Source organism: Pseudonaja textilis, chromosome 2 (assembly GCF_049901715.1).
Source record: "Pseudonaja textilis isolate UNSWEBS1 chromosome 2, rPseTex1.2, whole genome shotgun sequence".
Lineage (NCBI taxonomy): Eukaryota > Metazoa > Chordata > Lepidosauria > Squamata > Elapidae > Pseudonaja > Pseudonaja textilis.
The window spans coordinates 28,026,373-28,045,086 of NC_141991.1; the positions used below are offsets into that span (position 1 = coordinate 28,026,373).

Here is an 18,714-nt window from a genome sequence, read left to right on the forward strand (position 1 = left end):
TATGACATTAAGAGTTCACTCTCTCTCAAGCTTGACTCAGCCTTCCATAAAAGGAGGAGCCAGATTGTTGGGGGCAATATGCTGACTCTGTAAACAGCTTTGAGAGGGCTGTAAACACTGTGATACGGTATATACGTCTAAGTGCAATTGCTATTACTACCCAATAATCTTTCCACCATATCAGAGAAGGGGACTCATCAGAAAAACAGAGTGTGGAAAGCTCACTTAGAGTCTGGTTTTGATTAGAGGATATTAGTAGCTGTATAGCAGACACTCTACAAGCAGCATCAGCTTCTAAATGAAATCCAATATCATGGATCATAGTTTCTGTTTGGCACAACTGGGCAACTTCAAAACTGTCAGTCAAGCAACTTGTACTTTGTACTTGTTCCCATTTATAGAGCGAGAATGTTGTCACACAATAAACTCTTCGTCATTAGCTATAACACTGCCCACTTTCCTTATTCTGCATTTAAATCTGATTTCTAACATGATTATAACAGTAGAGTGAGCTTAGCTCAATAATAGCTTTTCACTGAAAGAGGAGATCTTGTTAATAATGTTTTCCAAAGTCCTGTTGAAACAGAGTACTTGGGGATGAATAAACCCAGCTCTGTATATATTTAATTAAATCTTTGTCTTGGGGCTATTCCATGACCCAAAAAGTATTTTCAAACATAGGTTATGGTGGAAACTCATTAATCTTCAAGCTTATCTTGGGATGTCTTTTTTAATGTCTTGCTTTTTGATCATTAATTCTTCATTTATACAAATGCAAGGTTCCAGTTAGAGTGGAATTAATGGCCTTTGAAAGAGTCTTTTCCTATGTTATGCTCAGTATGTACCACATGAAAGACTCTTTTATTTGTCGCCGTTTTTGATACCAGTTGTGGATTGGATGAAATTGTTTGACCTTACTCAACAACACGTTTGAAAGAAAAGTTGAGTATCAGTAACATTGTCACCCTAAGAAATATCACATTAGGAATAATACAGGTAGTCTTAGATTCAAGACTGCAATTGAGCACAACATTTCTGTTGTTAAGTGAGCCATTTTGTTAAGTGAGTTTTGCCCCATTTTACAACCTTTCTTGCCATAGTTGTTAAGTGAATTTACTGCAGTTGATGAGTTAGAAACCGAGTTGTTAAGTTAATCTGGCTTCCCCAATGACTTTGCTTGTCAAAAGGTTGCAAACAATGAGCACAATGACCTTAGGACACAGCAAGGGTCATAAGTATGAACCAGTTGTCAAGCACCTGATCAAGTGATGATCGTGGGGATGCTGCAAAGGTTGTAACTGTGACAAATGGTCATAAGTCACTTTCTTCAGTGACATAATTTTGAATGGTCACTAAATGAACTGGTGTTAGATGAGGACTACCTGTATTCTACCCAATCATGCTGTACAGCTTTTGCTGTGATCCCATTCTATCTAGGAGTACTTTTCAGCATGCAAAGAATGGGCTGATTCATTGTCACATTTTTGAAGTGGCAAAGTCTAGAAGCAGAGATTCTGCTTCTCACACAGGGCATGGCTGCTTGCCAGAAAATGCATTATTTGTCTTTTCAAAGCAGGCAACACAAATGTACCTCCCCCACCCATGAAAAATACCCCACTCTTCTGCAAATTTCAAAAAAAATCCTAGCTCCTCTGCTGATAAAAAAGAAACTATGGGGAAGAAAGGCCACCAAACATCTATCACTCATGTGAGAACAAATTGGTCAAGTGAAACCACATCAAACTAAGGAAAAACATTCAACATTGGTGCTTCCCCTGGCAGGATATTTAGACGGGAAATATATTTAGAAAGTCTAGCAAAGACTCGTGCTTACAACAGGTCTAGCACCATATATCATGTCACGTCAGAGGTGGAGTTGGTGATGTCTCAACACAAAACAAGGCAGAGGCCATAGCTTAGTGGCAGAACACCAGCTTTTCCTGCAGAGAGTTCAATCCTACATACAGATAAGAGTCCTTGGCTTATGGCCACAATTGTAACCAGAATGTCTATTGCTAAGCAAAGCAGTTGTTAAGTGAGATGCGTCCAATTTTAGGGTCTTTTTGCTATCATTGTTAAGCGAATCACTGCAATTGTTAAGTGAGTCACATGATTGTTAAGTGAATCCAGCTTCCCCATTGACCTTGCACATTGGAGGCCAACTGGGAAGTTTGCAAATGGTTGATTACATAGCCCTGAGATACTACAATGTTATACATCCGTGCTGATTGCCAAGCACCCAAATTTTGATCACTGAGGATGCTGCAACGGTTGTAAATGCAAGGACTGGCCACAACTATTTTTTTTCAATGCTGTTGTAACCTCAAACAGTTGTAACAAATGGTTATATGTCGAGGGCTAGCTGTATATCTGTGTTATCAACATGAGACTTCCAGTGTCATCAAGATTTTATTCTACATGAAGAACCTTCTTCTTCTCCATAGATCAACATTGCATAATGATGTCAAAATCAAGGGTTGCCAACCTTTTGAACCTCAAGGATCACCAAACTCATAATTTTAAATCCCGCGGACCACTAATATGAATTTTGGCTGATGGTGGCTTGCTGATGTTGGTGGGAAAGTCGGTCCCATATTCCTGAGCAGCAGTAGTCACAGGACTGGCCCTTTGGTCATCCCAGAACAACTGCTCCCCCACCCGGGTACACTGGCCTGCCGTGGACTGGAAGAGCTGCTCCAGCATGACCAAAGGGGCCAGTCTTGTGACTGCGGCAGCTCCAGAATATGGGACCGACTTTCCCACCAACATCAGCAAACCACCCCACGGTGGATTTCCCTCCCCTGCTGTTGGTCTTACCTTCCAGTTCCAGATTGCGTGGCTCTACTTAAGGTAAGGTTTGCGCTTGGCCAAAGGGTGGGAGCCAGCAGATGGGTGGGTCATGTGAGTGGCACATCCTTGTGTAAATTGCTTTGGGGGGGGGCATTTCTCTCCGGAGCATCAAATTTTTCTTGTTGACCACCAGTGGTCCCTGGTCTACCAGTTGGCGACCACTGGTCTAAATTATGGACCTTTAATTCTTCAAAGGTTTCAATTCCCCCCACCCCCATCCATACATGCAAAGAGCTTTTGAGACAAGTTTGAAAATACTGTTTTAATTTTTTTAGATGTTTGCTCTGGACTGATTTGTTACTGGAATGGTTTACGGCTGTGTTTTCCTAGTTGGAGGTCATTTGGTTGCCATTTTGTGTTCTTTCCTTTTCATATTTCTCATGCTGGATGGTTTCAATTTTTTCTTTTGTGTCTTGTTTTTAATGTGGAAGAAGTCCTGAGATGAAAAGTACTTTCAAACCACAGATGCAAGCAAATAAATAAAAATAAGGAGCTGCACCCAGAGTCTGCCTTAAAAGGGACTGTGCACAGCCTTCACTCCAATTACATACTTGAGTGAGCAGATCAAGGACAATCGCACATGGAGAGCATTACAGCTTTCTTAGCCTTGAGGTTAAGCAAATAGTTCGACAATAAATAACGTTTCTAAGTAAATAGTTGGTCCAATGTGCAAGGTCTCCAGGGGGCATACACTTCACTCTTCTGCCTTTGTAGCAGATAACCTTCCTGAACTATCTTGTCTTCTTTCTGCTTCTCACCCCAAGCTCAGAAATGTTGATTGAAGTCATTAGAAGGAAGCCTGGTCATTTTTCCAAGGCACAATTTATAGACAGATGCCGCATTTCCTTCCCTACCTCCTTGTCCAAAGAAGAATTACCCAAAGCTGCTTTCTTAAAAGGTAGACTCTAATGGGAAACATCGCAGACAAAAGAAATGACAGAAATGCATTGATTTGCTTGCTTTAACAAAGAGAATAGAGTCCCGAGCTATAATCTAAAGGCTACAATGAATCTCAAAGGGAAGAAACAGCCCACTGTGATTGTCTGGAGAATGGCAAACAATGAGAGAAGAAGCCACCTTTGACTCCAGGAACACAACACAGTACAAACTGAGAAGAGTAATTTCCCTTCTTACAAATACCACATGTTCCTAAATGAAAGTGATAGAAAGGGACACGATAAACCTTCCCCCTTCCTTTTATGTAAAGGTTCCTTCCTGATAACCGTTTGACACAAATACCATACTTTCCAAGTGGTAAAATAGAGGCTGGCAGAGAAAAAATATTCCATAACGTCACATATTCATTTTGCCTGTTTGTGGACAACTCTGCAAACACATGTCACAAATCTGAACATTGGATACAGGTGGTGCTCCACTTACAACCATTCGTTTAGGGACCGGCCCTGAAAAAAGTGACTTATGACCTTTTTTTTCACACTTACGATCGTTGCAACATCCCCATGGACAGTCTGTAGAGATTCTCAGTCTTCCAAGTCATGGTTGTCCCAAAGAGCTTTTTCAGGAGGCAACTGGACCTTTTGAAGGAAAAAAGATGTTTTGCTTCTCATCTTCTTCAGCTCTGACAGGACAGGTAGGAATGGAAGGATTTATATTCCTTGCAGACAGCTGTTAATCTTCATCCTTTCTTGAACCCCCAAATGCTTCAATAACTCTCTAAAAGGATGCAGATTGACAGCAGTCTTCAAGGAGTATAAATCCTTCCATTCCCCACTGTCCTCTCAGAGCTGAAGAATCTTCTTGGATGAGAAGCGAAAGGTCTTCAAAAGAAAAATAAAACAAGGAAGTCCACTTGCCTCCTGAAAAGAGCACCTTTGGGATCCCCATGGACATGTGATCAAAATTCAGATGCTTGGCAACTGCTTCCTATTTATTATGCTTGTAATGTCCTCGGCTCATGTGCTCACTTTTTGTGACCATGTGAAAGCAAAGTTGATGGGGAATCCAGATTTACTTAAGAAAACCATGTTTTTAAATTAACAACTGCAGTGATTCACTTGACAGCTGTGGAAAGGAAGGTCATAAAATGGGACAAACCCCACTTAGCAACTATCTCGTCTCGCAACAGAAATTTTGGGCTCATTTGTATGTCGAAGACTATCTGTAATGGTATCTGCAGCTCCACAGACCTGGAGGAATAATAATACTGTTGCCCAAAATTCACCTAAAGCAAGTCAGTAGAAATATAGCCTCTGCCCGACTTCCAAAATCAGAACACCACCTCCTTAGCACTGTGTTTCTTCTTACTGGCAATTTGTTTACTTCCTTGTATCATTCCTTCTTCTTGGATCTCACTCCTTGGGGAAATCCAGGCCTCTCTTATCTGTATTAAGAAAGGTTATCACAACATACCTCTTTACTTTGATCACTAAATTGCTTTGGGACAATGGTACATACGGGCACAGCATATATTGCTGCTACTGTTTTTACTTACAGGCTGACCTAAGACTACTGTACTTCCACTTTACATCAGGAAATGTCCACTACTCCCAGTAACAGCTCCTTAGTTTGAGTGCATGTCCTGTTTGTTGTAATGTTGGGGTTATACTGGGAGAAGAATACTTCTATGTCAACATCTGTTGAAGTTGGTATTGACACAGGCTTGATCACATCTCTGTACCTGATGGACATGCACGCCAAAAATGTACACGCTTCTTTGTAGAAGCACATATTTAAAAAAACAGATGCTTGAAATGAAGGGCTAACATTTAGACATTCAGTTAAGAATGGAAAGAAGAAAGGTTTGCACAATGAAAATCATTATGAGTTTGTAAATTGACCTCTCTCTCTCTCTCTCTTTCTCCTTCTCCCTCTCCCCCTCTCTCCTCCCCCAAATAATAGTTTGATTGTCTCCACGATCCAAGAGTTATTCTGAAAAACTCTTTTATCTACTCCTTAAATTTATATCTTGCTTTTCCTCCAGGACCTGATGTCAGTTTATATGTGGGTCACCTGTCATTTACTCTTCTCTGTGGTAGGCTAAAATGAGAGAAGACTGTCCCAGTAACTTCTGTTGCTGAAGCTTTACATAAATCAAGGTCTCCCCAGTCCTGATATAAATTATACCACTGGTCCTCCTACCTGTCTTATAGCAAGGTAGACATAAAAAAGTTATACGGGGTTTAATAGCCTATTATAGAATTCACCAGTGATCAAACTTTAAACATAATTAACACTACTAAGGTCCAAATTGACAGTAGTGCCAATCACAGGACATTGGTTCCAATCTCCCTATTTTTATATTTAAAAAAATAAAAAATAACACTGACACTTTAATGTGTTTATATTTTTAAAAGTTTTAAATGAATTGATCTCTAGGTTTTAAAATTAACTCAGAAGACACAACAAATTTCACAATTGTTGCCACTGGGAAGGTAAATATTCCATGAAGCTTCTATGAGAACGAAGTATTCTAAAAAGATTCATTTAAAAAAAAATCAATGCTTTTTACTCCTTAACAGACTTCATATTATATTCTGAATAAAAATGATGGGTTAAACATTAACTGTTTGTTCTACATATTCTGGGGGAAGGGGGAAAACCCTCTTTTTGATGCAATATTCAGAAGGTAGTTCACCTGTTTTTTAATGTGAAAACTAAGTCCAAGTGGTAAGATTTCTTTTCAAGCACTATTTATTGGTAATTATGCAAGATGTTATCCTGCCAATATAAAAAAATAACTGCATCCCCCAAAGTTTTTAATTAGGGGAGATGTTGTCTCTCCTTAGTATCTCTTAGGTAGCTACATTTGGAACTTGTTTAAAATACACTTAAATGGTCAGCCCACATCACGATCATTAAATGCTCTTTCTAGCAATTGAGAGAAAGGTCAATGTTTTCATCTGTCAGAAGTCTGATCGTTCAGCATGCAGATCAATCAAACTGTTCAAATGTGACTAAAGGGAAATCAATAGGAGAGCTCTGCAGGAAATCTAAATATCATTTTCAGAAAGATCCCCCTTTTTTAGCGTCGGCTGAAAACCCATCCCTCGTTGTTGCAAAATGTCCTATACAAGAAGATAAATTATATGGGAGTATAATATATAGTATATAAACAAGAGAAATCATACCGGGTCCTGGGAATGAAATACAGAAAGGGAATTCAGACAAAACAAATGGCTCAATTTTTTTTCCCCATCTACAAGAAGCCTTCAACCTGCCACCACAATTGGTAGTGGGATTTCCATTCTAAGTCATAGTGGTCAAAAATAAATCACTCTGACTTTATAACAATTTTTATTGCAGTCATTAAGTGAATCAGCATGGTTGTCAAGTTAATTCAAATTCCCCAGTGGATTTTTTTTTTCCTGGAAATTTAGCAAAAAAAGGTTTCAAATCACAGTCATGTGACTGCAGGATACTGCAACTGGTTGTAAATGTCAGCTGGTTGCCAAGTGCCAAAACTGCAACGAAAAACTGCAAGGGTAGTATATGTAATACCTCTGACGTCCTTCCAGCCCCTGTGATTCTACTCAACTATCTTTTTTTAAAAAAAATGCCTTATCTATTTGGTGAGTCAAGGCATGAACATGGATGGTCAGAACCAGTGGTGGGATTCAAATTTTTTTTACTACTGGTTCTGTGGGCGTGGCTTGGTGGGCATGGCTTGATGGTCATGGCAGGGGAAGGAAACTGTAAAATCTCTGGCCTAATCCTATAAGGAAGGCAGGAAGGAAACATTCTGGCATTGCTTACAGAAAGAAACTGCCTCTCCGTTAACTCTTATTACATTATTGGCAGGACTAGACTTCCTGTCTCAGGAACGTCTCTGGAGTTTTTTCCCCCTCCTTTAGTGGTACTTTGCTTGTGTGGAGTGACCCTTCAAAGTTACAATGGCACTGAAAAAAGTGACTTATGAACATTTTTCAAACTTACGACTGTTGCAGCATCCCCACAGTCATGAGAGGTCAGGCGAGGAGAGGCATGCCTCAATGTGAGTGATATTGAATTGGCCATACCCAGCCAATAACATGACCAACAAGCCATGCCCACCAACTAAGCCACGCCCACAGAACCAGTTGTTAAATAATTTGAATCCCACCCCTGGGAAGGATACTGCAAAATCTCCATTCCCTCCCCACCTCACTAACCTGCTTTCTAGCTCCATTCTCCTGTGCAGGGCAACAAAAGAAGACCCAGCCGATCAGCTGGGACTCAAGAGGCAGAGAATAGATGGGTGCAGGGACAGTCAGAGGTGGTATCTGCCGGTTTTCCAGACTACTCAAAATTTCCACTACCAGTTCTCCAGTACCTGTCAGAACTGGCTGAATACCACCTCTGGTCAGAACCTGGTGACTCCGCTTTGTGGTTCATTCCAATAGAAGATCATATTTGTAGCTCAAAGTACAACTGTGAAGTCCTTGGTGTTCTATGAGCTTGGTTGTTTATTTGCAGATGTTTCCTTACTCAAGTATTTAACATAATCAGTGTGGGTAAGGGTTACCTATTTCGGTAATAAAACATCTGCAAATAAACAATCAAGCTCAGAGAGCACCAGGGACTCCACATGTGGTTCACCCTTTTTTAAAAAAAAAAAAAAAAAGCAACAACAACTAGCTTCCAAGTTTTTAGGATGCAAATTGCTCAGCAGTCTTTAAGTGCATTAATCAGCATGAAGGAGCACCTAGAAGCTCTTAGAGAGACATCATGGTGTAATGGTTAAGGCATAGGCTAGAAACAGAGAGACTGTGAGTTTGAGTCCTGCCTGAGGCATGAAGCCTGCTTTGTTAGCCCTCCCCAACTTTTCTGGGCTGGTGGCCTGGCGTGGGGGTGGGGAAGAAGGGATGGCACATCTTCATTTGTGTAAGCAGCGGCCGGGCTCACACGAGAGGGTCTGCGAGTGCTGGCACCCAGCACTCACACATCCAGATTCCGAATAGGACATGGCCTGGTAATGGGTCATGGCCCACAGGATGGGGACCCCTGTGCTATGTCAACTCTCTCCCATTCCTAGGAAGCAGGCAGATCACTTTCAAAATCTTTCCAAGAAAACTGCAGGAGCTTGCAGGCAGCCTCCAGGAGACAACACTGACTCAAAGGTAAGAGAAGGAAGGGAAGGGAAATCTTAAACAAGTCTCAGGCTGGCCCAAATCCAGCCTGAATGAAATACTGATCAAGCCTTCAGCTGTCCAATAGGAGAAAGAATTCACAAGACTCCTCATGATCCCGCCTAAAGCATAAAAGGATAACTGATAAGGCAGCTTAAAAGCATCTATTTCTGCCACTTTTTGTTTACAACATCTCAAAACATCCATGTAAGGTCAAGGCTATGAAAACAAGTGCTGCAATTGTCTGACCTCCCAAGGTTGCAATGCCACTACACTGACTTCTGTGAACGGAAGTAGCAGATTGACCAAACTGATAAAGTAAACTTAGAATTGGTCCTCATTCTTCAAAGGACAGAAAAGAAGAACTAGATTTTATTGTTCTGCCTGTTGGTTCGTTCGATTACTCCAATTGAGTGATAGGCACCATGACAAAAAATGATAAAGCTTCTGATATCTGGAAAATTCAATAAAATGGACAGTTCACCAGCAGTTGTATGAGACGATAATGCTCCACCAATGTGGAATCAGAAGTCAGAAAGAAAGAAATCTGAGGGAAGAAAGTAATCTTTTACCGATTTTGAAACATCCTTCAAAATGTTCCAGGTGCTGCTTTTCAAATTAAGTGAGATCACAGTTCTCAAAATCCAAAGTGTTTTGAAAATTTCAACTCTTGTGAGACAGATCACATGATATTTTCTAGAAAATGTAATCACAGGCTCTGAAGTGTCCCCCAACAGAAATATATTTTGTCTCAATCATGTTCTGCTTGCACACAGATACTCCTCTATTTATGACTACAACTGAGCCCCAAATTTCTGTTGCTATGACCTTTCTTGCCACAATTGCTAATTGAATCAAGGCAGTTCTTAAGTTAGAACAGGGGGTGTCAAACTGGATTTCTTCAAGGGCTGGATCAGGATTGTAGTTCTCCTCAATGGGCCGGGGGGGGATGGGGAGCAGCGGGAGATGGGACGGACAACTCCTGCAGCACCCTGCCGGCCAAAATGGGCACTGGGGGGGTGCACGCAGACCTCTCGAGCCTCATTTTTGGCCTCCATGGCCTCCTTCAGCACTCTGCTGGCCCAAAACAGGCAATGCAGAGGCCCAACAAGGCCCACACGTGGCCCATTTTCAACCTCCCCAGTCTCCAGCAGGATTCTGCTGGCCAAAAATGGGAGGCCTTCTGTGAGGCCTGTTTTGGCCAGCAAAGTCCTGCTGGAGGCTTGGGAGGCTTAAAACAGGCCTCGTGGGGTCCTTTTGAGGACTCTGCATGGCCCATTTTGGCCGGCAGAGCACTGCGGGTCGGTCCTTTGATATTTCCAGGCCAGCCCCACAGGCCAGATTTAAGCACCCCACGGGCTGGATTTGGTCCGCAGTCTTGAGTTTGACACCCCTTAGTTAGAACATAGTTGTTAAATGAAATCTGGGATTCCCATTGACTTGTCAGAAGGTCACAAGAGGTCATCTAATAACCCCAAGACACTACAATTGTCATAAATACATGCCAGTTGGCAAGCATCCAAATTTTGATCACGTGATCACAGGGATGCTGCAACAGTCGCAAAGTGCAAAAAGCTGCCAAAACTCACTTTTTTCAGTGGCCAATTTAATTTTGAACAGTCACTAAACAAGTGGATGTAACTCGAAGACTATCTGTATCTGGAAATACAGCAAATGTTACAATTTTTTAAGCCTCTGTTCCAAACCTTTATCCCTCAAAATTCCCGCAGCTGAAGAGAGTGAACTCTGATGTATTTGCTGCAATGTGTCTTCGGTGAAAATAATGAAAAAAATCACTTCTCTTATTTTCTTGGTACCATGGACATGCCATTACAGTCTTCAAAGGTAATAACTAAACACAGTCTATATAATCCACCAAAGCATATATAGCTATTAACAAACAAAGTAAGATCAGCTATTTTGAAATTCAGTGATAATTCTGGTATCTGGATTAGGCTATTCATCAAAGGGACAATAGACAATGCTTTATTTTCTTTATGGAAAATAAATAAAAAGCAGATAACGTATACTGAATACAAGCAAGATTCCTTTTTATTATAAAATGTCTTGAAAGGATTGAAAGCAATAATGGAATCAGTTATAAAAGCCTCTTTTGCCTGAGAGTTTACGGTTATGAAATTAGCATAAGAAAACTCTGATTTTGGCTAAAATTAGGGGAAATCCTGTGCAAATTTTGATAGACAGTATTAAATTCTAAGGAAACATACCTTACTATATAAATCTGAAGTATGAAAGAAATGTGAAGAAATAGGCGTATGTATGTATGTATGTATGTATGTATGTACGTACGTACGTATGTATGGTATTCAGCTTTGTTCGGGTATTTTCCCACAACATTATAGTTGTGTTTTTAAAGTTGTAGCAACGTTTTGGCAGAATCTCCTCTGCCATCATCAGGCTTCTGTATAGTGTTCGTCTGTGAGTCAGGCTTTCACAGCCGTTTCTCTTTTAAATTTGGTGCTAGCCTATGCTGTGCCAGAATGGTTTTTTCTTAATCCTGACTGGTTGGGAGTCTTGGTCTCTGTTTACTGGTCTTGGAGTTTGCTGTGTTGTGCTTGATTGGTGTTTCTAATATCTTCTGTCTGCTTTGTGGCTTTTTTTGTCTTGATTGGCTGGGAACATTGTGTTTCCTGTATTGGAGGCTTTTTGTGTGGCTTGGCTTTGGGTAAACGGACTGCTATCATTTATTAGGAAGCTAGGTTTCATCTGGGTGCCTGGTTGGGGTGTGTTTGAGCTGGAGGTATCAGGGGGGATCTGTTTGTGCCCAGAGTTGATGTTCGCAGATTGGTTGGCTTTTTCGTAAGAACATGTGTCGCTGAGGTATTGTCTGTGTGTCTATCAGGCTCCTGTGTTGTGACGACCTGGATAATGAGCTGTGTGATGACCTTCTGAGTTCTTTTGTTGTGACATCCTGGGTCTTGTGCTGTAATCTCCTGGGTCATTGGTTGTGTTGTAACATCCTGAGGTTTTATGGTGTAACCTCCTGAGTTTCGTGATGTCATATCTTGAGCGGGTGACTGTGATGTGACGTTCCAGGTTTTGGTTTGGCTCCAAGTTTGAAGCCTGGCTATGTGTTCATGGCATGTGTCAGTTTGCTTAGTTTGGGGGTCGTGGTGTGTGGCAACTGGTGATGAAGCCGTGATCTGGTTTCTGGACAGTGGTTGCCTTTTGTGTATGGGGTGGGTTTGGGTTTGAGTCTGGTGAGGGAGATTGGTGGTGGCGTCATGTGGTCCAGTGTTGGTTTTCATGGCTGGGATTGGTGGTGGCGTCATGTGGTCCGGTGTTGGTTTTCATGGCTGGGACTTGTTTCTTGATAAGGGCTAGTTTCCAGATGTCTGGTAGGCGGGAGGTATCGTCCTGTTTATTCATGTTATGGGGGTGTTTCTCTATTTCGATGGCTTCCCTGATTATTCTCTTGTTAAAGTGTTCAGTATTTGTTTTCTTAAGTTTTCGCAAGTACTTACATGTATGTTATTCAGCTTTGTTCGGGTATTTTCCCACGTCATTATTCTGGCGAAATGTTGCTACAATTTTAAAAGCACAACTATAATGTTGTGGGAAAATACCCGAACAAAGCTGAATACCATACATGTAAGTACCCGTGAAAACTTAAGAAAATATATATGTGTGTGTGTGTGTGTTCTTATGCTTTCTTATATATATGGTGGCCTTGTAATGTTCAATCTTCTTGTTTAATTTTATATAACATGGACTTAATTGTTAAATAAACAAATAATACCTAAATGATTGTTATTTTAACTGATTGCAATCAAAGAAGACCTATCAAGCTCTTGGAAAACTGCAGAGAATTTGAGTATTTCCATGTGGTAACAAATATGTTAAAAAAACTAAATTTAAACAAATTGACAGAAAAAAAGACCTTTATATTTATACTTTAGATGATGCCTTTATCCTATTATGTGCAAATAGAAAAAGAAAGGAAAGTTATTGTTTACTATACAATGCTAGGTTCCTAGGTGATTTCATTAAATAAGGTTATATGTATTTGGTTGTTCTGAAGGAAAAAAAAAAGAGGGATATCAGCAGCAAAACAGAGAGACTCAATTAAAGTGGTGATGGCTGCACTGTTGGAAGACCTGAAGAACCATGCTGTGGATAAATCATTACAGAGAAAAATCTATCTATGTGGTTGTTAAGAGTTGTTTTTGACACAATCCATTTTGGTGTGTGTGTGTGTGTGTGTGTGTGTGTATGTACACGGTGGCATCACATGACTTTTACCCCTTCGCTAAATTGGTCATGGGTGTGGCCAGTGCACGACATGTCTGGCCCACGGGCCAAGAGTTTGACAGCTCTGACTTAGTGTAAATAAAACTATATAAAAAATTCCATTTTTCAAACTGAATGATGTGTGAATAAAGCTTTAGCAAGATCTGTTCTTTTAACAATTTCATTCATTTTGGTTGAAATGAAGATAACATTAACCGTTCTCGATTGCAACCAAGCACTTGTTCACAGTTTAGCATCCTCATCCTTGCATTTCTGCTTTTTCAGATTTGTTATGATGACAAAAATTTTCCGAAATAACAGAGTTGGAAGGGACTTAGGGCCTTCTAGTCCAACCCTCTGCTCAAGCAGTAGGGTTGGAGCACCCACAATTTCGGGAGGCTGATTAATTGTTCAAACCATCAGGAAATTTCTCCTTGGTTCTAGGTTGGTTCTCTTTTTTGATTGTATAACTGAGATAGTTATAGCTTATTACAGTCCAAAGACATAAGTGCTCTGTAAAAACTTTAACGACAGTGTTGTGTGGGTTTTTTTTTTTAATCATACAGAGTCATACAAAAATCACAACTTCCCTCCAGTTCCATCTCATATTCTGTCGGTAAACCAGTGACGTTTTTTTTTCACCACACTATAAAAAAGATGTTGAGATTCTAGAAAAAGTACAGAGAAGAAGCAACCAGGATGATTAGGGGACTGGAGACTAAAACATACGAAGAACGGTTACAGGAACTGGGCATGGCTAGTCTAGTGAAGAGAAGGACCAGGGGAGACAGGATAGCGGTCTTCCAATATTTGAGGGACTGCCACAGGGAGGAAGGCGTCAAGCTATTTTCCAAGGCACCAGAAAGCCAGACAAGGAATAATGGATGGAAATTGAACAAGGAGAGATTTAACCTGGAAATAAGGAGAAATTTTCTGACATTGAGAACTATCAACCAATGAAACAGCTTGCCTTCGGAAGTTGTGGGAGTATCATCACTTCAAGAAGAGATTGGACTACCATTTGTCAGAAACGGTATAAGTCTCCTGCTTGGGCAGGGGGTTGGACTAGATGACCTAAAAGGTCCCTTCCAACTCCATTCTGTTAAATCTGTTACAAAAATGCTGAAAAGCCCCCCCAACAACAGGATGGAAATAAGAGCAAGACATCTGTGTTTCTCCATTCTGACTTAGTAATAGATGTAACAGAGACCATGTGAATGACTCTCTTGATTGGAATACATCAACTGTGGGATAACGTTGCTTCAAAAGAAAAAAAGTAGCAATAAAAAAGGAGACAGAATTGTACTGTATGTTAAAGATGTCCACTCCTGCTGAGAAATCTAGAGGAATGAATTTAGCAGTGCTACAGTAAGCATCTGTATTAAAATAAGACATCTGAGAGCTGGCAAATACTGAAAATAAGCAGTGTTTGTGCAAGTTTTAAGAATAAATATTGCCATTTCATGCTAAACATTCAAGGCTCCCAGTGTGATAATTATGTTTTCATCAATGAGTAAGAATCTGAGGTCTGGGGAGAATTTCTGTTGCTTTTATCTTTGTTGCAACCTTCCAAAAAATTCCAACCACCTCAAAGAAAGATGATCTTTTGCTTCCCCAAATTCACTCTCATGTCATTGTTGTTAACGGCTGATTTTCTCCAGGAAGGAGAGAAAACAAGGGAGGGAAGGGCTGTTATCTCTTCTGTGTTATCCCGGGATGGGTTTACAAGAAATGACAAAATGAGGCATAATAGAAATTCTGAGAAACCTGTGAGTAATGTGAGAAGAATGGGTCATATAGTTTCCAATAAACCTAACACAGGATAGAGAGGGTTTTTTTCCATCTTCAGCTGAAAAAAAGTATACCAATTCATCAGGCATTCAAATCTAAAATTACCATTCTTGGATAGATGGCTGTACAAGCAGTCCTCGACTTAAACGAACACAACTGAGCCCAAAATTTCTGTGAGACAGCTGTTAAGTTAATTTTGCCCCATTTTATGACCATTCTTACCACAGCTGTTAAATGAATCAGTTCCCCAAATCTGGCTTCCCCATTGTCTTTGCTTGCCTGAAGGTCACAAAAGATGATCACATCACCCCTGGACATTGCAACCGTCATAAATATGAGTCAGTTGCCAAGCGGTTGAATTTTGATCACGTGACTAAAGGGAAGCTGCAAAGGCCGTGTGAAAAATAGTCATAAGTCACTTTTTTTCTGTGCTGTTCAGAGGTGGTATTCAGCAGCTTCTGACCAGTTCTGGAGAACCGCTAGCGGAAACTTTGAGTAGTTCAGAGAACCGGCAAATACCACCTCTGACTGGCCCCGCCCCCATCTATTCTCTGCCTTCCGAGTCCCAGCTGATCGGCTGGGTCTTCTTTGGTAGCCCTGCACAGGAGAACGGAGCTGGAAAGCAGGTTAGTGGGATTGGGAGGGAATGGGGATTTTGCAGTAACCTTCCCCTGCCCCACCCACCAAGCCCTGCCCTGCCCACCAAGACCCGCCCATAGAACCGGTAATAATTTTTTTTGAATCCCACCACTGGTGCTGTTGTAACTACAAATGGTCGCTAAATGAACTGTGTCAAGTTGAGGACTATCTATACATTTTGCTATGTATATTTAACCTGAGGCAAAATGAAGACTTCAGTAAATAAAAGTTCTCCTATTTGTAAACAGGATGGTTGGTAAGGAACTCTTTTTTTTTTTGTACTAAGAATCAGGGGATGTGAAATTGTTAATTTTCAGGCACAGCTGGCCTTTCCCAACCTGGCCTCTTTCCTGATCAGGGGTGTCAAACTGGATTTCTTCAAGGGCTGGATCAGCACTGGAGTTCTCCTCCGCTGGTCAGTTGAGGGGGGAGAGTGGGGGGGGGAGATGGGACAGACGCCTCTTTCACCACCCTAATGACCAAAACGAGCCCCCAGTACGTTTTCAGCCTCCATGGCCTCCTGTAGCACTCTACAGCCCCCAAAAGGTCCACACGGGTCCTTCACGCAGCCAGCACAGTGGGGAAGCTGAAAACAGGCCACGCGGCGGCCTCTGAGGCCGGCAGAGGCATCGCGGGCTGGTCCTTAGATATTTCCAGGCTGGCTCCATGGGCCAGATTTAAGCACCCCGCGGGCCAGATTTGCCAGCGGGCCTTGTGTTTGACACCCCTGCTTTAGGTATATTTGCAAATACTCCATTAGACTGAAATACTATAGAAAACCTTTCTTTTTTTTTTTCCTACCTTTCTACTGTGCCATCTTTTTAATTTTGCTTACTCTCCTTCACTGAAGATTTCCATGACAGAACTTTCAAATGATGAGTCTTTGGATTGCTCTAAGATCAAACTTAACGGTCAGTTATTGTGCCGTTTCCAGATATGGACAATATTTGATAGTCTTTAAACAAGCATGTCCAGTCCATAGCCCACAGGTTGCATGAAGCTCTGGATACCCAGTAATACAGGTAGTCCTGGACTTATGAGCCCAGAATTTATGTTGCTGAAATTTGTCAAGTTTTGTTCCACTTTACTTGTCAAATTTGTTAAATGAATTACTGCAGTTGTTAAATTAAAAACACAGGTTGTTAAGTGAATCTGGCTTCTCTATGGATCTGAATTTTGATCACATGACCATGAGGATGCTGCAAAAGTTGTAACTGCGAAAAACGGTCATAAGTCACTTTTTTTCAGTGCTGTTGTAACTTTGAATGGTCAGTAAGTGGACTGTTTTAACTTGAGCGCTACCTGTAATGTAAGAATGTTAAACTTTTAATATTATTATGTGACTTACTTTAACTATATTATATGTTTTACGTGCAGCCCAAAATCATTCCTCTTCACTCAATGTGGCCCAGGCAAGCTAAAAGATTGGATTTCTGGCCTTTAAGCTTTAAGCATTTTGAAATTATCTTCCTTCCTCCCCTCCCCCACCTTCAACCAATTTTCAGTAGCATGGAGTAACAAGCTCAGGAGGAGGAGTATTTCCTAAACTAAAAGGACATGTTTCAGCTTAACCCTTTAAGAGAGTCCTCCTAAGAAGCCATGTGAAACAGGAGTTACCCTTAGAAAATGTCTCCTAATCTTTAGCTGAAATTTACTTCTCTGAAATTCCATTTGCTAATCCTGGAGTATAAATCTGACTCAGGTTTTACATACTCAGCCTTTAAATCAGGGGTAGGGAAACTTGGCTCTTTTATCACTTATGGACTTCAACTCCCAGAATTCCTGAGTGAGCAAAAGGTTCCCCATCCCTGGCCTACTGGTATTTCAGTTGTGGGGGCAATCAATTTTTGACTTGAATGGGACTGTTTAATATACTTTGGACTTGAATGGGACTGTTTAACACACATGTCCTACATTTGTATATTAAACAGTCCCATTCAAGTCAAAAATTGATTTCCCCCACAACTGAAAACCAGTAGGCCAGAGATGGGGAATCTTTTATGGCTCACTCAGGAATTCTGGGAGTTGAAGTCCATAAGTGATAAAAGAGCCAAGTTTCCCTACCCCTGCTTTAAATACTTAAAAGACCTCTGTCATGTCTGTTCTTAAAGGTTAAGATACCCAATTCCTTTTAATTACTTGACATTCTATTTCAGAGAATCCCAAAATAATTTAAGATTCATTTTAGTTCAACACAGACTTTTTTTCAAAGTGTGTGTGTGTGTGTGTGTGTGTGTGTGTGTGTGTGTGTGTGACTGGATTTTTTTCAAAGTGTTTTTTTCCCCAAAGGATCAATCATTGGCCCTCAAAACACTCCCTGTATTCTCACCTGGCCACTAAGAAGTTAATGTGATGAATTATTTTCTAAATCTCCATTTACAGAAGATGTGGTTTTCTTTGCTTTTAGCCCTTCCCCCAACTGGAGATTATTTTGGGGCTACTAGGCCCAAAATATTGGAACTCCGAAAACTGCAGTTCTAACACGTAGAGGGCAACAGATTACAGGTTCTCCTCAGTTTACATCCATCAATTGGGCCCAAAATTTCCATTGCTAAGCAAATGGAAATTTTGGGCCCAATTGATGGACGTAAGTTGCGCCTCATTTTATAACCATTTTTGGTCATCGTTGTTAAGCGAATCACTGCAGTTATTAAGAGAATCGTATGATTGTTAAGCAAATCTGCCCCCACCCCCCGACGTTGCTTGTCAGAAGCTGTCTGGGAAGGTTGCAGTTGATGATCACATGACCCTGGGACACTGCAAATATCATAAATACAGATAGTCCTTGATTTATGACCACAATTGAGCCCAGAATTTATGTTGCTAAGTGAGAAGTGTGTTAAGTGAGTCTTGCCCCCTTTCTTTCCACATTTGTTAAGCGAATCACTGCAGTTGTTAAATTAGTCACACAGTTGTTAAGTGAATCTGTCAGGGCTCCGGCAGTTACTCCAATTAAATAATGAGCCTCGAGCCACACTCCCAAAACTAAAGAGGATTTATTTGAAGCTACCATTCTACATCTGGCACTAACCTGGGCGTAGCCAACTCTGAGATACCTAATTCACTGTCACCCTTGATCCTGCTTTCCCCCCACCCCTCTGGGTGTATCATCCAATGA

At 41.0% G+C, this 18,714-nt stretch overlaps 1 protein-coding gene across 1 annotated transcript in view; it reads right to left on the reverse strand.

The window, feature by feature from the left end:
- The window catches only part of PRICKLE2 (prickle planar cell polarity protein 2), a 340,264-nt gene that overhangs the window by 178,464 nt on the left and 143,086 nt on the right, over positions 1–18,714 (reverse strand). The window lies entirely within an intron of this gene.